Genomic DNA, 26,236 nt, shown 5'->3' with positions numbered 1-26,236 from the left:
GTCGTAAGCTTCAAAGCTGACTGGATCCTCAAATAAGGTAACAGAAGGTTTGTACCATTATAAGGAAATCGAAAAAAATAATGTGATGCTACCACGAGCCTTTTCCCATGGACTGTCACATAACTTACAGACTCACTTTCGTCCGTAATATTGATGTAAATTGAATATTGTTTGTTCAAGTACATTAAAACTACGGCACGAAATGAGCTATGGTTTGACCAGAACGGGTGTTTGGGAACTTCCTGTATCAACAACAATCACCTCAAGTTATAAAATAAACGGGACAACTGTGTCAAATGGGTGGGAAAGCTAATTTGTGATTTTGCAACGGAAAAGTTAGTTAGAATGCTTCACCAGCCATCTATTCCCCAGCTCCTACCTCCTCATGGGTTATGGCGCATATTGCGGCAAAGCTTGATAAATCCAAGGCACCGGAATCCCCGAATGGATAAAGATAACAAATATACTTAAAAATTGGTTTCTAATATTTACTTACAGCTATTCCAGAGTGTTCCAAGGTACAAGAACGTATGCTCCATAGCGCATTTGTGGAAAATGAAATCCCAACACCAAGAAGGTGGTATTCTAGATAAACGAAATTCGGGAGGCGCAACTTTGAAAGAGGATGCCTATTCAAATTTGCACGCTAGTCGACGAAGAGCGGTGCTATTAACGGCACCATGGCCTTGCAAAGCAAGTTTGCTTTAAATACGGGCTGTACACTTCGAAGCGTTAATCATAGTCCGGTGTTGACGTTGTGAGATACATGAGTGTCAGACATGCTTTTAAGGAGAAGAAGAAATCAGTAGCAGCAGCTTACTGAGTTTGAACAAGGCCATCTAATAGGACTTCGAGAAGGTGGTTGTTCTTTTCGTGATATTTCAGAAAGACTTAGTAGGGATGTATCCACAGTGTATCGGTGTTGGCAAGGCACCGCCATCCGGTCTCACACGGGCCACTATGAAGAGGGAATACCACCGTACTTGCTAAATGGCTGTGGTGGATCGTACTGTATTTGCAGCAGTCATTACGGCTTCAGTTGGCCCAAAGTGACACAGTGAACTCTAACAGGTCGACCACTTGAGGGACAGATCCAAGGCAGACGTCCTACAGCGCCCCATCTGTGACTTCAGTGGTGTCAACTAGAACTCATTGGAGGGCTGTGTGGAGATCTGTTGTGTTCTCAGATGAGAGCCGTTTCTATCTTGGTGCCAGTGAAGGCCGTAGGTTGATAAGGAGAAGGCCAAGTAAGCGCTTGGAACCAAGCTGTCTGTGGCGTCAACACACTTGACCTACACCAACAGTTATCGTCTGTGACGCGATTTCCTTTGACAGCAGGAGTTCTCTCGACATTCTCCCAAGCACTTTGACAGCAGATCTGTACGTCAGACTTGTGATTGAACCGGTTATGCTGCTATTCATTCGTAGTATTCAAAGAATTGTTTTCCAACAGGATAATGCTCGTCCTCATATCGCTGCTGTCACCCAGCGTGCTCTACACGAAGTCGACCAGTTGCCTTGACCTGTAAGACCAACTGACATTTCCCCTATCGATTACGTACGGGATATTATTGGACGACAAATCCAGCGTCATCCAATACCAGCATTAACCGTTGCTAATTTGACCGACCAAGTGCAGCAAGCATGGAAGTCCATCCCACAAAATGACATACGTCACCTGTACGACACAGCACACACACGCAAGCTTGCATTCAAAATCGTGGCAACTACAGCTTTATTAATGTACCACCATGTCACATGTATTCTTGCGCATACTTCAACCTCTGACCTGGATACTGTAATCAAATAAATGTGTTACCTAGACATTTGCTTAGCCTAAATTGAATTTTTCTAAATTAATGTCTTCTTGATGATGGCGTTTCATTTTTCACCAGTGTATATGACCATGTTGAACAATGTAACATTTTATATCCTTAATAGAACTTTACAGATGAAAATTATAAATAGGAAATTATAAAAGAAACGTGTATTCGACTTCATGTACTGGGCAATTACGTTTTGAAACATCAATATTGCTTCAACAACGCAGAGCCGGAGTTCCCTGTCGTAATATAACCATATTATTTCCTTTTCTCCACCAGCCAACAATGTTGATCCAGTGTTTGAGTAATGTGAGTTGATTTCCCTCCTCAGTCATGACAACTGAAAACAACGGAAAAGGCTAGGAAAGCAACAGATAGGGAATCTGCCACCTGGGCGACTGCCCTAAATGCAGATCAGTATTGATTGATTGAACTTGGCCACCAAACTCTAAACGGAATGAGTTAGAGTCATTTTAAAGACTGATACCGTATCTCATTTTGGATTAATTAAATCGTATGAAATAACATCGGGGAGTATCTCTACTAAAACGTGCTTTTCCATATATCAGTGTGTAGAGACTAAAACGTCACATATAATGCACAATATTTTCAGTTCAGTAGCAGAGGAAAAACAAAGCTCCACTGATCCATGCGGACTAACCACAAACGCATAGCATTCCACCTCCAAAACTTCACATGAATAAACCGGTCGATTAAAACAATACCATTATTCAAAGAAATTCTCTATTATAATGCAAAAGCCAACAGAAATATTTTTAAAAAAAGCAATGATTGCATTGTAAACTATTTTATCTCCTTCCAAATACTCGATTCTATGACCATGTCAATAAAATGTGTACTGAATTGTGATGGAGAACGAAGTATTTATTTTACGTACACGCTACGGATATCCTAGTAACCAGTCCCTTTTTTAGTGCACCAGCAAACCCTGTCTGATGCGTTAGGACATTCTCTTTGTCTCTAGTCATTACACTCATGAATGAGTGTCGTGACCCACGGACTCTGTTGCTTCTGTCGTAAGTTGATGCCTTTGTGTGTTATCTTGCGTCTTCCGGACAGTAGTTCTCCATGGTAAGTTAATGATTTTTCTGATTTGATCAACCTATATTTTTGCGACTTATCTTCGTGATATTTTGCCATGAACTTTTCCTTGGACAATTAGTTTTTTCAAGTTGTCCGACTCCTTGGCTGAATGGTCAGCGTTGAGGCTTTCGGTTCAGAGGGTTCTGGGTTTGATTCCCGGCCGGGTCGGGGATTTATCCACTCATGATGTTTTAAACGGTACTCATGCATTTTGGCCAACGGAGCACTCGTGGGAGAGACCGGCTTGGAGTCAATTCATAAGTAGGTCTTCAACGAGCCTATTCCACCGCCCCTCTTCAGCATCTACATCAATTTCAACTGAGTTGTGTGGAAATCTGTCCTTTCCCATCAATGACGGCTAGTACATCCAGGTTTTAATTAAAACGCAATAACAATTATTTATGTCAAGTACATAAAGTATACCGGGCGAGTTGGCCATGCGGTTAGGAGCGTGCAGCTGTGAGCTTGCATCTGGGAGATAGTGGGTTCGAACCCCACAGTCAGCAGCCCTATAGATGCTTTTCCGTGGTTTCCTATTTTCACACCTGGCAAATGCTGGGGCTGTACCTTCATTAAGGCCACGGCCGCTTCCTTCCAACTCCTACCCATTTCCTATCCCAACGTCGCCATAAGACCTATATGTGTCGGTGCGACGTAAAGCCACTAGCAAAAAAATAAATAAAGTATTACGCTCTCTGGCCACTACAAATGAATATCTCGTATTTTCTCCTGTCTTTAGTGATAGATTTTATTGACTTTTGAATTAATCTTGCCTTCGCCAATATTTCCAAATTAGGGATCGTTATTCTTGTAGCACTCTGACAATCAATCCACCACTGTGAAATGCATTAAATGAGATGTCTCCGCTCGCAAGCACAAACACCGTTGCTCAGCCACCAACGCGGTTCACAAAACAAAACTACAGGCCAGTTGACGATGCCTGAGTAAGCGGAATGTAAACCCATTAGCATTCCTCTGGTTTTGGCTACGGATTGTAGGCCAGTTGTCTTTCCTGTCCTCCGTTAAATTCATAAAGTGGTGCCTATTAAGTGAGTGTAGACTTACTGTAACGTTAAGAAAGAGTTTTCCTGCCGACGTACTTGTATTAAATGAGTATTCAATTTGTTCTGCAAGCTTAAGTTGGTTGGTATATACACTGACTGACAGAGCAAATGCAACACCAAGGAGGAGTGGTTCGAAAGGGATGAAAGTTGGGGAAAAAACAGAGTCGGCACAGAAGAATAATTGATGTTTATCTCAAACCGATATGCAGGTTACACAATGCGCACGGCATCGACTCAGTAGGATGTAGGACCACCGCGAGCGGCGATGCACGCAGAAACACGTCGAGGTACAGAGTCAATAAGAGTGCGGATGGTGTCCTGAGGAATGGTTCTCCATTCTCTGTCAACCATTTGCCACAGTTGGTAGTCCGTACGAGGCTGGGGCAGAGTTTGCAAACGGCGTCCAATGAGATCCCACACGTGTTCGATTGGTGAGAGATCCGGAGAGTACGCTGGCCACGGAAGCATCTGTACACCTCGTAGAGCCTGTTGGGAGATGCGAGCAGTGTGTGGGCGGGCATTATCCTGCTGAAACAGAGCATTGGGCAGCCCCTGAAGGTACAGGAGTGCCACCGGCCGCAGCACATGCTGCACGTAGCGGTGGGCATTTAACGTGCCTTGAATACGCACTAGAGGTGACGTGGAATCATACGCAATAGCGCCCCAAACCATGATGCCGCGTTGTCTAGCGGTAGGGCGCTCCACAGTTACTGCCGGATTTGACCTTTCTCCACGCCGACGTCACACTCGTCTGCGGTGACTATCACTGATAGAACAGAAGCGTGACTCATCGGAGAACACGACGTTCCGCCATTCCCTCATCCAAGTCGCTCTAGCCCGGCACCATGCCAGGCGTGCACGTCTATGCTGTGGAGTCAATGGTAGTCTTCTGAGCGGACGCCGGGAGTGCAGGCCTCCTTCAACCAATCGACGGGAAATTGTTCTGGTCGATATTGGAACAGCCAGGGTGTCTTGCACATGCTGAAGAATGGCGGTTGACGTGGCGTGCGGGGCTGCCACCGCTTGGCGGCGGATGCGCCGATCCTCGCGTGCTGACGTCACTCGGGCTGCGCCTGGACCCCTCGCACGTGCCACATGTCCCTGCGCCAACCATCTTCGCCACAGGCGCTGCACCGTGGACACATCCCTATGGGTATCGGCTGCGATTTGACGAAGCGACCAACCTGCCCTTCTCAGCCCGATCACCATACCCCTCGTAAAGTCGTCTGTCTGCTGGAAATGCCTCCGTTGACAGCGGCCTGGCATTCTTAGCTATACACGTGTCCTGTGGCACACGACAACACGTTCTACAATGACTGTCGGCTGAGAAATCACGGTACGAAGTGGGCCATTCGCCAACGCCGTGTCCCATTTATCGTTCGCTACGTGCGCAGCACAGCGGCGCATTTCACATCATGAGCATACCTCAGTGACGTCAGTCTACCCTGCAATTGGCATAAAGTTCTGACCACTCCTTCTTGGTGTTGCATTTGCTCTGTCAGTCAGTGTATTAACGTCACCTTGTATTCAGATGCCATCGATATTTTCCTCAGTAAGTTTAAACACAGGGAGCACCAGAGGTTTAGCATTGCAGAGAGCCCACAAGACGATGTTAATTCCTAAGGCCTTTGAGAAAACTGATAAAATATTCGACCTCACCATTAGCCCATGATTATTCATTGACTGCCTTCTAGTAATCTCTACTTGTAAATAATTCAACTCTCAAACAACAGTGTTGGTTGCAAGTAGCGCGAAGTTTTGGAATACTACCTGCATAGGTAATCAAGAAAGTAAATTTCGCATTACACTATTAGTTCAAAACAAGGTCAGGCAGAATCTTCAGTGCTCACCAGTAATGGACACGTTCGAGTTGAGCATACGGTCAAAACATTACCCCCCCCCCCCCCACCGGACGAGTTGGCCGTGCGCGTAGAGGCGCGCGGCTGTGAGCTTGCATCCGGGAGATAGTAGGTTCGAATCCCACTATCGGCAGCCCTGAAAATGGTTTTCCGTGGTTTCCCATTTTCACACCAGGCAAATGCTGGGGCTGTACCTTAATTAAGGCCACGGCCGCTTCCTTCCAACTCCTAGGCCTTTCCTATCCCATCGTCGCCATAAGACCTATCTGTGTCGGTGCGACGTAAAGCCCCTAGCAAAAAAACATTACCCTGCGGATTATCGTCTAGGTCTAGTTGTAGCCCTGCTCAGTGGGGTGGATTTCTCCATTTGTTAATGTTCGGGTGCTCGTTTTTATTTGAATACCCTTCTTAATATTAACAAGTATCAAAATTACATGTTAATATAAATTAAAGACAGTTACTGAAATTATTACATCCCCATTCAATGATTACCACAACAACGTCTTAATTAAAACGTCTTTTTAAATAACATGATTTAAGCTTTTAAAAAATTCATTTATGATTGAATCATTACTTAATCACTAAACCTAACCTGGTTTTGTGTACAGACTCTACGTCGCATTTAAAACTTATTTTAACTGTATATTTTAATTGATTTCCAAACCTTATTTTAACTGTATACTTCAATTGATTTCCAAAAGTTATGTTTACTGGGGGCAGTTCCATGGGGGACAATTCGACCCTCAATCCGAGCTGACCATGGGCTCAACTCAACCGTCCTTTTTATGGACATCACTGACCGTGGGCCCAACTCAATATCCCCCGCCAGTACCATCAGGGGGAGTACAATCGCAGACAATAAGAAAATTACTGAACTCTCCACAGTATAGAGATTTTTAGTCGCTTAACATGGACTTTCCAGCCCTCCACACACTCCTCTTCGTACCTCGGTAAGCGTAAGTCAAGGATGAGGGCCATTAGCTTGGAGTGAGATTATATTTCTATTAATTTGGCTGTCTCTTCTATATATAGAGGCGTTTTCTTTCTTGGAAAGGAACTTTTCATAATAAAAAAATGTATTCCGCAGTAAGCAGACGATTATATTTCTGAATCCCGGGGAATTAAAACTGTTTTAGTTGTTTCTTTCAATTGCCGTTTTTAATTAAATGTTCGTAAACTTCCTCTAAGTAATAATAGAAATATTTTTCAACTTTTAACACCGACTTCTTACATTTCTTTCTTTTTTCTTTTTGCTAGTGGTTCAACGTCGCACTAACACACTGAAGGTTTTCGGCGACGCAAGGATGGGAAAGGGCTAGGATTGGGAAGGAAGCGGCTGTGGCCTTAATTATGGTACAGCCCTACCATTTGTCAGATGTGGAAATGGAAAATCACGGAAAACTATCTTCAGGGCTGCCGACGGTGGGGTTCGAACCCACTATATCCCGAATGCAAACTCACAGCTATACGCCTCAAACCAGCTAGCCAACTTAGATTGTTTCTGCAAATTTATCTTTGATTATATTTATCGCCAGTTCTACATTAACATTAAATAAGGAGAGATGAATATCAGTAATAATTAACAGGAGCTCCAGAATGTATCTCTAGAAAACCTGGAGCTGCAGCTGTATTACTGTCCAGAAAGATTTCTCTACCGCTTGCCGAATTCTTCTCACAACTTCTTGGATTTAACAATTATTTGTCTCACTCTGCTTTATTCATCTACGTACAACTCCCTGTCCGCATCAGTTCGGAGCCATTTATCATACGGCCTCATTTGAAGTTTGCAATCTGCCCTCACTTCATCATTCCGCCAAGATTTCGCTTTTCCCATATTTACACACTGTTGTTCCTAGGCATTCCATTGCTGTTTCTACTACAGAATTACTACTATATTTCATTGATGATATCAATATGCTTCTGTTTAATTTCCTCGTCCTGGGGATTTCCTATCCTTATTCGTCTCCAGAGAGATTTCACTGCTCTATCGTAGGCTTAGAGATAATTATTTCACAACAGATCAGATAGTGGTCTGTATTATCAGAACATGCCCAGAATGCCCGTACAGGTAGAAGTCAAGAGGTGTAAGGTCTGGAGACCGTGGTGGATACTCAACAGCTTCTTTTCGACCTATCCATCGTCCAGGTATATGTTCATCCAAGTAGGCTCTGACATCTCTGCGGTAGTGAGGCGGAGTGTCATCTTGTCGTAGTTAAAATCTTTCATTTCCAAACACTTCGTGGATGGAAGGTAAAATCGATATTCGCAACATATGAAGACACACACCACCACTTACGGCACCTTCAAACAAGAATGGGCCGATCAAACCGCGCGATGACAGACTACACCACACACTAACATCGGGTAGATTAACATGTTTGTCCACGTGAGCGTGTGGATTTTCAGGAGCCCAGTACACGTTCACCTAGTTGTTTCCAAGGAGTCCTTCGGCTGTCTAGTGGGAGTGGGACTCAGTTACTCCTGTAGGTCCGGTGCTTCCTTAAAACGTTCTGATCGTGCTTGGTGGAAATTCTGTGAAGCATGATGTTACCCTAATTACACATACTCCCAGTGAGGAACTCTCCTCTAACGGGTTAGTGACCACCAGTGGATTCTATAGTCCCAGCTGCCTGAGCTCAAGGAGGGTCATGACTCAGAATATGTCCGAGATGCTCACTCTCATTCCATAGTAACTGGTATCCCGACTCTCAGGACCACTTACTAGGCCACTCAGCCGTTGCCAGTGGTTCACGAACTAGGAAGTCACTACAGTAACAGTTTTTATAGTCATGTCGGATCTTTTTATCAGCTCTCTCCAAACAATATAATGTGTTGTCTTGTGGGCCCACAACAAAGCTTAATTTAAACAGAGGAATGACTCATTGCAACCCACAGTTCTGCGTACAATGACCAGTGATACTCATCGCAATTACTTTTTAGAAGAAAGTTCAACAATAAATGTATACTTTCAATGGGGTGGACTGTATAATAATAATAATAATAATAATAATAATAATACACCCAAGAAGTCAACGGCAAGAAACTTAAAACTTAGAAATAAAGAACGCATGGACACAAGAAAACTACTGATCCACAGCCAAAGGACGAGGACGCTTTGGGTAAATAAGAAGAACAAGAAGGTCGAAATGAAGAATTCCAATGCTATATAATTGTTCCATACATAGGAAGAACTGATACAGTATAGTACAGTAGACAACTGAAAGCAATATGCGATGAGACGAACAGAAATGACAATTTTATACAGAGACAATAAAATACACGTAAGTCACCGCGACTCACGATGGTCCCCTGGACATCACAAAAGAAGGGACATGGTTCTTAAAAGGGTGTGTGATCAGCGAGGACTGTGAATCATGCTCTGCAATGTGTTCCCATGCTAGTCACAAGATTGATAAGGAGTTCATGTGGTAAGGCGTTCCATTCCTCCACCAGCGCGGTGGACAACTGTTTGTTGGTCGTTGGTGCATGTGAACGTTCTGCCCAATATGCCCTACACGTGTTCGATAGAATTTAAGACGGGGAACCGTGCAGACCAGTCCACCGAATATCCTCTCGTTCCAAGAGGTCCTCCAGTTTCGCTTCTCGATGCGGTAGTCCATAAGAATGAAGTCACGGACAAATGCACCCCCGAAAAGACGCACATGGGGAAGGAGAACACTGTCGCAATAACTTTGACCGTTGAGTGAACGCCGTTCAAAGGTTTGGAGGTCAGTGCGACCATGCAACAACATATCACTTGGACCACCGAAATGATCATGTTCGACGATGTTCCTGGATGCATTACGTGTTTCCAACTCTCGCCCGATGAGGGTAGGTCTAGAAGCACTCAGACTCAATCTGCTCTCATGTGAGAAGAGCACGTGACCCTACTCATCGTTTGGTCCAGACCTGATGCTCTTGGCACCATCGCAAACGGTGCCGCCGATGTGTGGGTGTCAGTGGAACACAACGTAATGGTCGTCGGGCAAACAGACCACCACTATACAGTCGCCATGCCACTGTGGAGCATGAGATTTGGTGCCTTGCAGTCCTGTTAAATGTGGTTGCAACTCCACCCGCTGTTTGACGTGAGTTTCCTCTTGCCTGTTGCACAATGTAGCGGTTATCTGCTGCTCTAGTCGACAGTTGTCAAACCCCTCATCTCCTTCGGGCAGCAGTGCCTGTGTTTCGGAATGCTCTCCACGCAATGCTGTGAGTAATACTAAACTCCTGGGCTACACTCGTCACAAATCGTCCTTCTTCCAGTTTCTCGATGATTCATCTCCGAGTGAAGTCATCCAAATGTTGTCTCCGGGCCATTTTGTAATGAATAACACCACTACAGCACACCGTAACAGCTCGCTCATTGACTCACACTGTCTTGTCCCGTTCCTTCAACTGCCTCGTTTTGTGGGGTCAGACCCGTTTGGCGCTATAGTCGCGCTGACCTCACGCCAGGTTGCGATGCAGTTGTGGGAGACCTCTGGTAATATGTTACCGCATTTTCATTCATTTCCACCGAGTAGTTGATATGTTATGTCGCTTTATCTATCTCATCCTTAAGTTTTGCACAGCAGTGTAAGTATATATAGTAAACAGCTGAACCAAATTAAGTACGTATGTATATAAATTATTTTTTATAAATGTAATTAGCATTTAAATTACTTTTACTATCAATAGGCCACTCACGTTTTGTTCCTAAGAACAAATGTTGTAAATGTTTCCAACGGGGTGAATAAAATAATGCTTAAGATGTCCCACTTCTACTTTACTTCTTAGTCCCAATTTTGAAGTTACCTTTCCCTATACTTCGGCCTCCTCGGAGAGTTTTTAATTTTCGTTTTTCTCAGAATCTTAAGGTTACTAGGTTCTAGCCGTCAAGGTTTAAATTTCCAGGGCATCCAGAAGCACCTCATTAATTTATATATACTTTCATTTTTATATCTATCTGTATAAATCGCATGACTTCAAGTTCTATTTATTAGTATAGATAAATGTGGTACATTCACGTAAATGATTTATTTTGTCTGTTTAAAGTATATCGGACAATAAAATGAGTGAATGTGTGAATGGGGCAGCAGCAGTGACATCGTAGATAGATGTCTTGTAGTGGTAGGAAGCACGCACATGTTAGAAATGCATGAAGATGTGTGTTTGTTTAGAGTATATTTCTAGAAAATATCAGTAGTTATTTTAACAAATGTGAAATATTTGAAAATGGGAATGAGGAATACAGGGTGATCCATTTGAGATGTCATGAAATTAAACCGTTATGTACAAAAAAGTTAATTTGTGTATCTCTGAGCAGTTTGCTACAGTATGACCCGGAAGAAACTTCAGCAGCGTGGCGGCAGTGGTGACAAACATGATTGAAAATCACGCGGCGACTCCGCGCATGTTACCGGAATGTTATCGCTCCGACATGTGTATGAAGTGAGCAGGGGTAGTAAGTAAGAAGAGGAGCACACTAGAGTGCTCACGGTAAAGGTGTAAGAGTCAGGCAACCAATTCTGTCTTTTAGTCCCATTTTGCGAATATAGAGTTGGTGAAACCTCCCAGTCTCTGCTACACTTGAATGTAAAGCCGAACTTATTTCATACTTACACGTACAAATCGAACTAAAATACGAAATAATCGAGGCTGGTAGAAGCACATCGTAAATAACATCATAGTATAAATATCAATAAAGTACGTAATAATAAATATAAAAACAAAGATAATTTTAGGAAAGGCGTATAAAGAAATAGTCCCAATGAATATTGAATTTTCACGACCGCATTGTAATCGAAACAGACTTTCAACGTATTAGGTCGTGTTACGTACATGTAGTACGAGTTGAAGAGATGTTAAGTACAGAACAAAAATGGCCAGCCTGACACCAGTGGGATCCGAACCCACAACCTCCCGATTTCGCGTCGGTTGCTCTACCAATTGAGCTATGGTGGCCTAGGCCATCTTTGTTCTGTTTGAAAGGATCTGAGCTACAGGTTCTGTACTTAACATCTCTTCAACTCATACTACATGTACGTAACACGACCTAATACGTTGAAAGTCTGTTTCGATTACAATGCGGTCGTGAAAATTCAGTATTCATTGACATGCCCCACAACGGGCGACTTAAACGCACTCTACAGTGTGCTAGCAGCAGGCCCAATATAAAATCACATCAATTTCCAGAAAAAGTGCAAAACACAAAAGCACTCAAAATAGAGCACAGAACGAACTCCTTAACATAGAACGTGAAATTCACATTAAAATTATAAATTGAGTCATTGCTGTTGTTTTCGCACGTTTTACAATAGTATACAGTATTAATATCTAAGCTAGTATTCTGCTTAGGCAAAGCGACGTGAAAGACGAGACGTCAGAAACTTTGTGTTCAGTTTAGAGAGTATAGGTACACAACGATGGAAGTAACCAGCTTAATAGCTTGTTGCGGACTGTACCATGTATGGACAAACTCCGAACTACTTGATAAGCTACCCAGAAAACCAGCGAACACCACATAATTCGGAAAGAACCCTTAGATGGAGGCACAAACGGACAATGAGTGCAGTGGTCATTGCTGATTCTTAGACAAAGATTGATTACGATTTATATTGCAATGCGTAGGTGGGTAGCAGGTACACGATCGGTAACACTTACTCGAACATTTATTAAATATCACTAATTGCTATACAATTACTCAAGCACACAGTCACTTTAGTCAGCGTTCTCCGATATCTCTGTATCCACGCAGTTCAGTCACTGTAGCTATTCAGTCTCTTACTTACGAGCTAAACCACACCCGATGATGATGATGACTTACGAGCTAAAACAATTACACTACACACACTCCTCTAGCTGTCACTTATACCCTAGGGCAGTTCACTATGAGCGCACCTTTTATAATAATATATTGATAACTAGCCTAATACTCTGTCTATGCATAGCGACGTAAAAGACGAGACGTCAGAAACTGTGTATTCAGTTTAGAGAGTATAGGTAGACAACGATGGAAGTAACTAGCTCAGTAGCTTTTTTGCGGACTATACCATGTACGGGAAAACTTCAAAATACTTGATAGGTTACCCAGAAAGCCAGCGAACGCCGAAATTCAGAGTTTACATAAACAGTCTCAAAAGTATATACGTTGCACCAGGTTCACACTCACACAGCAGTCTTCTACCAAGGTCCCACGTCGCTCCGCTGCACTCTTCTCCCTTACCGTTCAGCTAAACTAGCCCTATCCTCCGTCAGTTTACTCACAACAGTACTCGAGTGCCCCTAAACGCTCACTCCACAGCTCCGTCACTCACAAAATTGTCAGGACACCCCTCGGAAGCAACCGCTTGCTGATTGAGCTCACACTGAAATGCACAAGCTCGTTCGGCCTGTCTTCTATAGGGAGACCAGCCCTTCCCCATTGTTAGGACGACGAGAAGCCGCTGGAACTCTCTGGAGACTAAATGCTCTGATTACACCTCGAGCCCCTTTCTATACCACCGAGAGGTCCCCACTGATGTAACGGGCTATGCAGTGGGGTAGCAGGTGGGCTAGCCAATCCGTACCTGACTCGTCTCTGATTGGTTACCAACTGAAGCAAGCGGGTGGGCCCCACTAGGGGACGTCACTCGCGACTGTCAGCCAGGCTGAATCACTCCTGAAAAATACAAGATGGCGGACACCACCACAATATGTTATTTAGACTGCTGGAGACAAATAATTAATTACAAGATTTTACTTTTAACAAGATTCATTTTACATTTACAATTATTTCGCAAAAACCCGGGATAATTTCAGTGAAATATATTTTCAGGTATTCTTCAGTCAAATGAGATACATAATTTTACTCGTCATAGTTCATTTGTGAAAGCCGTTCCTCACACAAAAAAAGTGGAAGCGAATATACGCAGTCAAAATTTTAATTACAAATAATCTAAATTGTATGTGGTTAGCAACTAAAAAATACTTCTGCACTAATTTTACCGTGACACAATAGTTTGAAAACTCATCATCTTGCACTGATATTTACTCGAGCTGTCGCCTTCTTGCCAAAAAGTTACGGACGAATGTACGAACTGCTGTCTTTTGTGAAGAGCCACTGTTCCTTGCATCAGTATTTCTTTTTGCTAGTGGCTTAACGCCACACTTCGCGTGAAAATAATTAGGAAGGTAGCCGTTTTGGCTTTAATTATTAGGGCATAACCTCAGCAATTGCCAGGTGTAAAATTGGGAAAAGTGTTCATGCATGGACCGAGACATTTTAAGAGGCCGTGATCAATGATTCCAAAACGATGTCCATGCGGAAGTGCTACGACTTCCTGGCTCCACTCATGAATTTCGTGTAATATGGGAAATATTTGAGTGCTTACTCACGGACCCAGCTAGTTTATAGACATAAGTCACCACATACTTGCACATCGGGATGTTGTGAAATGGTACAACACGTTTTTGGCCAACAACTTGTCTGTGTTACACTCAAATGGAGGAATGCGGGGCATGAACAGGAAGGATTGACATTTGGCAAGCCATGACCCTAAGAGTTCACGGAAGTCGTCGCGCCATTTGCATCATACTATGCATCAGAAGATTTTCAGACATTATTCAAGATGTTTCCACAGAGCAATCGGCGACAGTAGCTATTGATAGGACGTGATTATGCAACTCATCTCAACTCAGACATGAATGGTTACATAGATGGATGTTCGCGAAAGAAGTCATGTTTAATGATCGAGTCACATACTATGTCATCATTTTTGGAAAGGAGGAAGGATCTATAAGTCCCCTACGAACTGGAACCAGTCAGCCCTAGAATTAATGCCTGGTTTTGCGACCCGTGGAAAAATATACGGCCCATTCTCTTTTGCAGGGGATACTTCGTGGTGTTCTCGATAAGTTTGAATAGAAACAACTCTGCCAAGCATACGTACGAGGCCCATCTAGAAATTAACAACACTATTTTTTAAAACAAAAAGCAACGTAGTTGCATGAAAAAATGCATAGGCACCCGATACAGCAACGTTGGAGCTATTTCTCGACATAATCACTCCCAGAATTGAGACAGTTGTCATATCGTGGGATCAAGTTTTGTATGCCCGTGTCGTAGAAGTCTGCCACCTGGAAATGGCACCAGCGTGTGACATTCGTCTGCAGCACTTCTTCCGTGTGAAAATGCTGGCAGGAGGACAGGAATTTCTTGAGGTGCAAGAAAAGATTAAAATCACTGGAAGCAAAATCAGGACTGTACGGTGGATGAACAAAAACCTCCCAACCGAACTCTTGCAGAACAGTTGCTGAGCGCCGAGCTGTATGTGGGCGAGCATTGCTACGGATCAGCACAACACCTGCGCTGAGAATTCCTCGCCTCTAGTTTTGAATGGCGCATCGCAATTTCCACAGATGGAACCTCGCTGGCGGCGGGGATAAAGAATACGAGCCGCCATTTCGAACCACTGCTGCTGCGCTACTGACATCAGGTGGAACTTGTCCGTCCTGTATATGATTGTTACGTCAAAGATCTGTCGCGCATGCTCATATTCCTCAGCTAAATACGTTTATATTACAAGAAAGGAAATAGGGAATTATTTCTGGACGGCACTCATATATTAAGAATTGTGGATTGTTGAGTAAATGGGTTTCAAGTACAGATTGGCATTGTTTTCAGTTACATTCCTATCTAATCTCGCCCACCCCCTCCCTACCGTACCTTCCACAGCCCGCCGTTTATAACATTGCACTTACTCTTCAAACGATTATCACCATCCCCTCCCAAAACAAAAAACCCATGCTCACTTTCATGTCCAACATGAGAATAACCCAAGCGCTATGTTGTCCTTAATTTTCATTTCTGTTCTCTGCCATCTTACTCTGATCTAACTTGGCTCCCTTTTTCTACTACTATTTGTTTTGGTCTTACGGCAATAATGGGATAGGAAAGGACTAGGAGTGGGAAGGAAACGATTGTGGCCTTTATTTAAGTACAGGCTCAATATTTGCCTGATGTGAAAATGGAAAACCACGGAGAAACATCTTCAGGGCTGTCGACAATGAGGCTTGAGCCCACTATCTCCCGAATATAACCTCACACCTTAGGGCCCCCAACCGCACGCCAACTCGCTCGGTTTGGTACCCTCCTTATTCAAGTTGTTAGTATGCATTTTCCTTCTTTTTCTCTCTTTCCATGTGGCAGGTATTACTTAAAATGCCGGGAGTGTCCGAGGACAACTTCGGTTCGCCAGATGTAGGTTTTTGATTTGACGCCCTTAGGCGACCTCAGCGTCGTGATGAGGATGAAATTTATGATGAAGACGGCACATGCACCCAGCCCCCGTGCCAGCAAAATTAAAATTTAAAATTCCCCGACACTGCCGGGAATCAAACCCAGTACCCCTGTGACCAAAGGCCAGCACGCTAACCATTTAGCTATGGAGCCGGACATGCAAAAAGGTGATTTTACCAAACAAGAGGTAACGGGTAGAGGTCCATATGGCGATCCGTTTCCGGCATGCAAAAGCACGGAAACTGTTAACATTCACAGAAGGATTGTGTCGGTATTAGTGTGATGCAAAACACGCTGTATGCTCGGTTCATATTTTGTCGAGCATGGCCATGACCGAGGTTTGCTTTTCGTTCGACCTTGTCCCTTGATACTCGCTCCTTCAGGCGCTATCTCAGTTACAGATAGAACTGCTCCCCTGCCTCAATGGTGGAATCATGACTGGGCACGAAATTGTCAGTAGTTAAACTCACACTTTTAGACTGTTTCTGCGCTGGGCTGGGCTGAGACTGCCTCATATGTAAGAAAACTGGAAATAATGTAGTAAATATTACTCCTGTCGGCGCAATGGTTAATGAAGTTCACGTGCTGCTACGCGTATTCCTCCTGGCTAGCGTAATTTACTGTTCCTGTATATGAAAACCTAATACACATTATTAGGTTTATCTTTATTAATGAATAAATACTGTATTTGAGTAGTGTCCTTACCAAAGATATTTTATATAAACACATGTACAAATAACTAAGTTCATGAAAAATAACTGCTAGTTATGTACCCTGGTGTGTAGGCAGTTGGTTTTTGATGACAGGGTTGTAACGCCTTACTTTGGCGTCTCAGGTTCCGTTCCCTATTATTATTATTATTATTATTATTATTATTATTATTATTATTATTATTATTATTATTATTATTATTATTATCTTATACCTATAAAAATGTAAGTTTGTTTGTTCGCTACACAAATTTACGCTTCTCCACTGATCAGTACCAAAATTTGCACCAAGGCTCATGAAGCACTCGGGCGGGTCTAGAGTCAAAGATGAAATGAAGTAACATTGGTCATAATGTGTGATATACGGCTAGAAGTTCTTATGTGTTGACGCCATTTTTGATACCAAAACTCTTAAGGAAAAGACCGGACAAACGACCTATATTGTACTACATAGACTGGCTGGACAGGCCCATGCAGCGCTCCTGGCTGAGGAAAGTTGCACACGTACTTAGGGTACTCATCAGCTGCTAGCTGTCAACAAGCAATGATGCCTACCTCGTGTTCTGTATATAATTGCACGAATAGCGCGAATAAAACAGATTATATATTTATTAATTTTAAAAGTGAGTATTTCTTCCTTATTCCGAATAGAATTAACTTCTATCCCATACTATTTAAAATCGTAACCACTGTACCGTTATGTAAACTAATGCAGCGTGTACCCATGTCCTAACCGTAGCATATCGTAAACATGTTTCCAGGTTCCTTTTATGGGATTAGGAATTAACAAAAATGTGGGTTGTTAATATGAAAAGAAAGGGCAGGTGTCTAACTAAAAGTAGCTTCCTGTTTTGTATTCAGATGTATAATCCCTGATTATTACTGTTCATTCCTTCCTATTGCGAGTAATCATAGAGATCTTGATCAGTGTTTCTGTATAAATGGTATAAAGTTAAACATGACAATAGCAAATGTTATTAACTTCAAAACTGTGCAGAACAAAAACATGCTTGAAACATTATTAAACAATATGCTTACTGTGATCAAGTATACAAAATTACAGTAATAGGAGTAATTTTAATCAAATATTGAGATGATCTGACCATTTTCAGAAGGAAGGTTAATGGTACTTCCTTTCATAGGTATGTCATGTTTATCTCAGATGGCAAGCATGAAAACCAAAAAGGTGGTACCTATATCATAGCTCTTTTCACGTAATCATGACATGTGGCATAGTTATCTGGGATGATACTACAGGATGATAATCTGCTTTTAAAATTCCGAGGAATATTTTACGTATTATGACTCAGACACATTAAAAAAGCGTCATGCTGGCAAACTATTTCAGAATATAGACATATTAACTTTTTATCTCTATCTGTATGCCATAATTATGAAGGGATATGTCTAAGACAATCGTGATAGCTATGCCAGCAGCCAGACTGCTCACAGCTGTAACACAAGAATAAAATACATTAAAATATAATATGTACAGACTCTCGCTGTACGAGAAGTGTCCGTATTACATGTCCTCAGCCCAAAGCTGGTTGGAACCTCAACATATCCATCATTAGCTGTCATAAATAACCTAGGTGTCATTGAAGAGGTGTTACAGGAAAATGAGGAGTAAGGTGGTTTCCTATTCCTTTCCTCACGGGGCCAGAAGTCGCTGTCAGTCTGCCAAGCCCACTGAAATGCATACACCAACACTTTTACACCATTCATCTCAAGAATTGGCTGCATGAGAAGTAGTATTACTAGCATCGCTTATACGTCAGTCACTTTGGAATCGTCAAACTCCAAGGATGAGACTCAGAAAAATGAAATTTACTGCTTGATCTAGCCGATACCTGAAGACACAGCACAGTCCGGACACTGTTTCTCACCAGACCGCGGAAAACCATCTTCAGGGCATCATACATTATACTGTTTTGCCAGCATTTTATCATAACTGCATCAAAACACAACATTGCCTGGAACAACACATTCTTATTTAAAACAATACTTCTTCACAGCATTATTGCATATGACAATATATATAATGCAGTGTCCCCAGTGCGAATTCCAGTAAACAGCGGACAGAATTTTCAATAGGGCCATGTCACGCTGACAGGAATAACACCTGGCCTTATATATATTTCCTTTTATTAAGGAACCAGTCTCCTGTACTTACAGGCTGCCGTTAATACATATCAGCCAAGTCCTAAACTGAATCTCCACGCTCCTTCAAACTAGGCAGGTGACCTAAAAAATTCAACGAAATCAAACAAAAGCAATGAACTGATACCTTCGTGTTTAAACCGGTCTGTTAAACCGAGAACACAAATATATATTATCTTTGTCTGAGTTGGACCCTCTGAAATAAACTGACTTCCCTGTGGGGTTGTAACGGAAAACAATTATCCCATTCATGTTTTGTTTCAGGTAAAGTCCCTCCAATTTCGTAAAATGTTTGTATTGATTTTAGAGATATTGTGTCGCTACAGCCTGATAGGCCTTCGTCTACTAAGTGACAGTTGCTCAGTCCGAAGATCTGCAGATTTCGACACGTGGTCATCTCAACTAATTTTCTTGGCCGTTATTCTTATCTTTCTAGACCGGAATCGCTTTCTCACCGGCAGATATCACTTCAATTGTTGTCACGCAGGCTGAGTAAGCCTTCAGTCCCAGGTGAAAATCTCTGACCTGACGGGAATCGAATCCGGAGCCTCCAGGTAAAAGGCTGGCTCGCTATCCGTAGACCTTGCGACATGTGCTTTGTCTTGTACGACAAATTATATTTACTTATTTTACATAAAATTTGTATTTAAAGGAACACAATGTTATCTTTACCATTTGGTCGGTCATCGAGTACAATTAATATAAAACCCCCATGGCACTACAGCCCTTGAAGGGCCTTGGCCTACCAAGCGAGCACTGCTCAGCCCGAAGGCCTGACCTCGTGTGGTCAGCACGACGAATCCTCTCGGCCGTTATTCTTGACTTCCTAGACCGAGGCCGCTATCTCACCGTCAGATACCTGCTCAATTCTAATCACGTAGGATGAGTGGACCTCGAACCAGCCCTCGGGTCCAGGTAAAAATTCCTGACCTGGCCGGGAATCGAACCCGGGGCCTCCGGATAAGAGGCAGGCACGCTACCCCCTACACCACGGGGCCGGCTACAATTAATATTACCATGGGCAATATTTTACCATCTATTAAAAATCTTATTTGTCTTAAATTTTCTGGAATATGTATATCTACCTCTCAGTTCCGTTTCCTGATGCGTGGTCGGGAACGAGGTGAGATTATATTCTATGGCATGTTTTTTGGTCGGATACCCTTGCAGACACCAACCTCCGCTGATAATCTAATTGAGATGAAATGAATTATGGTGAATTAAATTGGGTAAAGCGATGTAAGAAATCGAATGTGGCCTATGAAAAGGAACTGCCCCGATATTTTCCTGGAAGTGAAAATTGGAAACCACAGAAAACCGACAGGACAGCCGATGGTTGAGTTCGAATCCACTCGCCTCCCGAATGTAGAACTTGGCTCCATAGCCGTGGCTCGCTAACACACACATGCGCGGCTTCTAGAATATACAGTATATTATTCCTTGTTCCTATACACTCAGCAGATCATGATTTCTCTCCACAATTAGCTTATCTTAGTCTCCTTCTTCAATTTCGGAGGCCATGAAATTATGAATTTTATTTCTATGGTCTTTCTATCTTTAATTATGTTACCTGTGCAAGCCAATAATTCATGATTGCTTGACTGACGGCCGCTCTGGCAGAAGATTTCAAGCGCGTCGGTATACAGGTATTTATTTATCAATAATAATGTAATGGGTTTTAATTCCACTAACTACTTTGATGGTTTTTGGAGACACCCAGGTACCGGGACTTTTCCCCCGCAGGATTTATTTTACGTGCCAGTAGATCTACCGACACGAGGCTGACGTATTTGAACCAAACCAAACCAAACCCAATGGCACTACAGCCCTTGAAGGGCCTTGGCCTACCAAGCGACCGCTGTTCAGCCCGAGGGCCTGAGGTTACGAGGTGTCGTGTGGTCAACAGGACGAATCCTCTCGGCCGTTATTCTTGGCTTTCTAGACCGGTGACGTATTTGATCATCTGCAAAAGCCATGATCGAACCCACCAAATTGGACTCAGAAGGCTCTGCCGTTTGAGTTACTCCAACCGGCTATTTATTTCTTACTACACGACATAATAGCTCCAAAGCCTCATTATTAACAGTATGATGTAAAAAAAAAATTTTTATACAGAAGACGTAACTTCATCAAACACAGCGTAATAGTTGTAAACATATTACTACAAGAAACACTATTATATTCAACACATATTTATAGTCGATATATAATTTCAACGCCGGCCCCATGGTGTAGGGGTAGCGTGCCTGCCTCTTACCCGGAGGCCCCGGGTTCGATTCCCGGCCAGGGCAGGGATTTTTACCTGGACCTGAGGGCTGGTTCGAGGTTCACTCAGCCTACGTGATTAGAATTGAGAAGCTAACTGACGGTGAGATAGCGGGCCCGGTCTAGGAAGCCAAGAATAACGGCCGAGAGGATTCGTCGTGCTGACCACACGACACCTCGTAATCTGCAGGCCTTCGGGATGAGCAGCGGTCGCTTGGTAGTCCAAGGCCCTTCAAGGGCTATAGTGCCAAGTGGTTTGGTTTGGTTTATATAATTTCAACAAAATAACTATGATCAGTAAATAAATAAATATTATCTCTAAACAGAGTATTTTTTCTAGAAAAGTATTTGTTTTACTCAGCAGAGTGTGAAATACGCTACAATATCCTGTTCTTGATTTATCCCTGGGAATTAGTAGGGAGACGATATCATAAGTAAAATTCCTCCAGAAATATTTTCCTTTAACAACGAGGCAACGTTGTAAATTTTACCACCCTTAACTCATTGCGTCATCATATTTTACACAGTGGGGCAGAACAAGAATGGAATTTGTATGTTAATTAGTTAAGCCCCGGGGAAGATCAATAACCGATCTGCTGAGTTCTTCAAGTTATAACATGTCAAAAGTGGAGGAACTTCATAACTTAATCTAGGAAATGTCTGGTTAAATCTTGTTAGTGCATTGAAGTACAACAAAAGTAGATCCAAAGAAGATGATAGAACATGATGTGTAACTGGAATCGACCATTCATGCTCGTCAGAACATAATGTATCAACGTATATACCAAATACTTCAATACTTCAATTTTTGTTTGTCTTTCCTTTGTTTTGTTTGTCTTGAGATGGTCCCGGATTCGATTCCCGGCTGGACTGGGGATTTCAATCGCACCTGGTTAATTCCTTCGTTTCGGGGACTGGGTATTTGTCTTTGACCTAACACACTCTTCTTTATACAAATACAGCAAGCCACACTAGAAAACCACCACAGAAGCACGTAGTAGTGAATGCATCCCTCCACATAGGGTTGGCGTCAGGAAGGGCAACTGGTTGTAAAACAGGGTCAAATCCACATGTGACGAAGTTTGCACTAGCGACCCCACCATAGTGTTGGAAGTGTGGAAGAACATGAAGATGTTAGTTTATATGTTGTGCCTTTCAGCGTCCAATATTCAAGCCTCTGCGAATTACTAAGCGCCTTCACAATCCTCTATGTGCAATTAGCTCTGTGACTTCATTACATTCCTCACATCTTACATGTAAATTATTAATGAACTGAGTCTAACTAAAACCGTGTTGGTCTCCCTTTGTATTTATTCCATGACTGAGTCCATTATTTCCCTGGGTATCCTATCCTCCATTAAGAATTATATACTGTATATATACTTGCTAATTGCTTTGCGTCGCACCGACACAGATAGGTCTTCTGGCGACGAGGGGATAGGAAAGGCTTAGGAATGGGAAGGAAGCGGCTGTAGCCTTAAATAAGGTACACCCTAGCATTTGCCTGCTGTGAAAATAGGGAACCACGGAAAATCATCTTCAGGGCTGCCGACAGTGGGGTTCGAACCCACTATCTCCCGGATACAAGCTCACAGCTGCGCGCCCCTAACCGCACGGCCAACTCGTACGGTAATAATAATTGTTGATTGATCGTACCACATTGAGTAAAATTCTGAAAGAATTGGTGTTGGACAATAAAACAAAAGCGATTATTCAACGGGCCCTGATGGACACCACACCTAAAATGATTTCAGATACCTTGGAAATCAAGACTGAAGTTACGGAGGGAGATGGGCTCTCTCCTCTCCTCTTCAATTATGTGTCTGAGAAAGTTAACCGCAAATGGTGCAAAGAACTGAGTTAAGAAGGTGCTGAAAATGCGGTTAAACTTGGTTGTAAGAGTAAGAACGTGACAATTGACTGTCTGGCATTTACAAATGATCTTGGGAATATTTCCGTTTCCACTGGCACAACTTAAAAACAAATAAAGCAACTCAAGCTCAAACGGCAAAGGCCAATCTGAAGTTCTCCTTTAAGAGAACCGAGTTCATAGCGAACATCAAGCCGGCGCCTAGCTTGCGGTGGAGCACAGGAGAATAAAGCAGGCACTAAAGTTCAAATGCCTAAGTGAGTGGTTAGGGACAACCCTGTCAGAAAAATACTACTTGATGTCAAGGACAAACACAATAGAAATGGTCTGCCGATTAACCAAAGATATCTATAATAAGCGAACAGTGTCCTTCAACGCCGTGTTCAGACACCAACCAGGAGCTCTGTCCGCAGCAGTTGAGTAAGAAAGGTTTGGTAGAGAAACTGGAAGCCAGTGAAAGGCAGATCCTGAGGAAAGTCGTGGGATCAGACAACGAAAATAGTGAGAGACACCACCATGAGCTATTCTCACACGTAGATAAAACGTACACCTTTCGAAAAAGAGGGCTCGCTTTCTGTGGTCTCCTGACAGACTGACTGTCCAGCCGGATCTTTACCTACTTTCTGAAAGAAAAGAAAAACACCTGTGGAGCACGGCTCATCGATGTAGAAGAGCGCTTAGAAAGTCCGGATTACGAGTGATGACATCCTGAAATGCGATTCTCTTCGAAAAAAAACTTGGAGGATATCGTGGTTTCCAGGAAAAACCCAAACTGAAAATAGGCAAGAAGTGGATTGAAGAGAGAAAGGACGCTCGCCGCAGGCGAATGCTAAAACAAAGGTCAAAGGTTAAAGAGCATGGAAGAAAACAGTTGAAGTGATGTGCTGGCCATTTTTTTAATTTTTTTTTTTTTTTGCTAGTTGTTTTACGTCGCACCGACACAGATAGGTCTTACGGCGACGATGGGACAGGAAAGGGCTAGGAGGGGGAAGGAATCGGCCGTGGCCTTAATTAAGGTACAGCCCCAGCATTTGCCTGGTGTGAAAATGGGAAACCACGGAAAACCATCTTCAGGGCTGCCGATAGTGGGATTCGAACCTACTATCTCCCGGATGCAAGCTCACAGCCGCGTGCCTCTACGCGCACGGCCAACTCGCCCGGTTTTAATATTTTTAGTTTGGGTCATCAGTGTATAGAGAGCCCCAACACTTCCATCATAAAGCAACTGGACGAGTCCTAGGGGTCTCAAGTTGTGTCCCATCTATCTATTTCTTCCTCTGGTCAGATGTTACCAAATTGTTATCATAGTGAGCTTAGTGAGCTCATATATCCACATCGCCCTCAACAATTTTCTATTATTTATCTTTGTATTCAGGTAGGCCCACTGTCCATGTTTGACTTCTTCACACATAACGCCTTCAAGAAACAACTTCCTAATATAGAACATATCTACAGTATATTTGAGTTGAATGGGTTTATTTTCTTAAATCACTAACGGCCAAATTTTCTTCCAGTAATTTAAACTTTTTAGGATTTCCTAAAGCGTTAAGTAACAGGAAAAGTAATATCTGGTAAAAATGTTGAATAATCATTCACCTTGAACAGAAAATCCGTTTTCAAAACAAAATGCCACTGGATATCATCTATAGGCTGTAAATGACGATATAATAGCCCGAAATTAGAGGTATTATATATTATAATATGCTGCCGACCCCGTGGTGTAGCGGTACCGTGTCTGCCTCTCGCCCGGAGGCCCCGTGTTCGATTCCCCGCCAGATCAGGGATTTTTCTCTTGACATAAGTGCTGGTTCGAGGTCCACTCAGCCTACGTGATTAGAACTGAGAAGCTATCTGACGGTGAGATGGTGGCCCCGGTCTCGAAAGCCCAGAATAACGGCCGAGAGGATGCGTCGTGCTGACCACACGACCCGTCGTAATCTGCAGGCCTTTGGACTGAGCAGCGGTCGCTGGGCAGGTCAAGGCCCTTTCAATGGCGTTAAGTGCCGTGGGTTTTTTGTTTGTTTGTACCGTGTATTATAATATGACTTCGAAGAAAACTCGAAAACCCCGTGTTCATCCTACAAGTAACACTCCACAACTAATACGTACTAAAGAATTCAACAAACATTTAATACACAGCCTTGAACAAATTCTGGATAACTACGGAGATAAGAAATCAACTCTGACAACCTAAGGATAGCTTCAGCATTAATCCAGGAAAGGTAATCCCCGAATTGAGATCATGGCAGTTAAACGGTTAGAGAGGCATCCTTAGGCTTGCCATCATTGTTTCTTTCTGCTGCCCAAATAGCAATATGAATCGGGTTCCTTAAAGCTCCAATTCCTAATCTGATATTTCCTGCACATTCTCATTTAATTCGATTTTATTCAATTATTTTTGCTTTAAATTTACTCCCTTACTTTCATTTTACCGAGCAAGTGGGTGCGCGGTTTGGAACACGTAGCTATCAGCTCCCATTCGGGAGATAATGGGTTCCGTGGTCTCCCATTTTGAAAGCAGACAAACGCTGGGGCGACGTAAAAGAAACTGTAACTAACTTACTTTCATTTTATTTTCCTTTTCCAAGACTTTGTCCATATTACTTGGTAATAAATAATAATTTCGTGTGACCCTTCTAAGGCAGACCCTCCGATGAGAGCGGGCGGCATCTACCATTTGTAGGTAACTGCGTGTTATTGTGGTGGAGGATAGTGTTATGTGTGTTGTGTGAGTTGCAGTGATCTTGGGGACAGCACAAACACCCAGTCCCCGGGCCATTGAAATTAATCAATTAAGGTTAAATTCCATGATCCGGCTGAGAATCGAACCCGGGACACTCTGAACCGAAGGCCAGTACGTTGACCATTCAGACAACGAATCTGACATTACTTGTTAATATTTTCAGATTCTCTGCAGACTCAGAATAAACAACAACATCGAGCGATTTGGCTTTTTTCCTAATGTCGCATCGACTCCGACGGGTCTTATGGTGACGATGGGTTAGGACATTGCTAGGACAGCCCCAGAATTTGCCTTTTTGAAAATCTGAAACCACGGAATACCATCACCTTCAGGGCTGTCGACAATGGGTTCGAACCCACTATCTCCCGAGTACAAGC

The 26,236-nt window shown here is 42.9% G+C and overlaps 1 protein-coding gene and 1 non-coding gene across 2 annotated transcripts in view; one reads left to right on the top strand and one right to left on the bottom strand.

The window, feature by feature from the left end:
- Positions 1–26,236, top strand: part of unc-13-4A (BAI1 associated protein 3) — an 824,271-nt gene that overhangs the window by 309,854 nt on the left and 488,181 nt on the right. The gene's annotated exons all lie outside the window — the stretch shown is intronic.
- TRNAS-CGA (transfer RNA serine (anticodon CGA)) lies at positions 11,724–11,797 on the bottom strand. Its single transcript has one exon. It is a non-coding gene; the product is annotated as a tRNA-Ser (tRNA).

This window comes from Anabrus simplex, chromosome 5 (assembly GCF_040414725.1).
Source record: "Anabrus simplex isolate iqAnaSimp1 chromosome 5, ASM4041472v1, whole genome shotgun sequence".
Lineage (NCBI taxonomy): Eukaryota > Metazoa > Arthropoda > Insecta > Orthoptera > Tettigoniidae > Anabrus > Anabrus simplex.
Note: the sequence above shows the minus strand (reverse complement) of the source record. Positions and strands in the feature narration are given on the sequence as shown.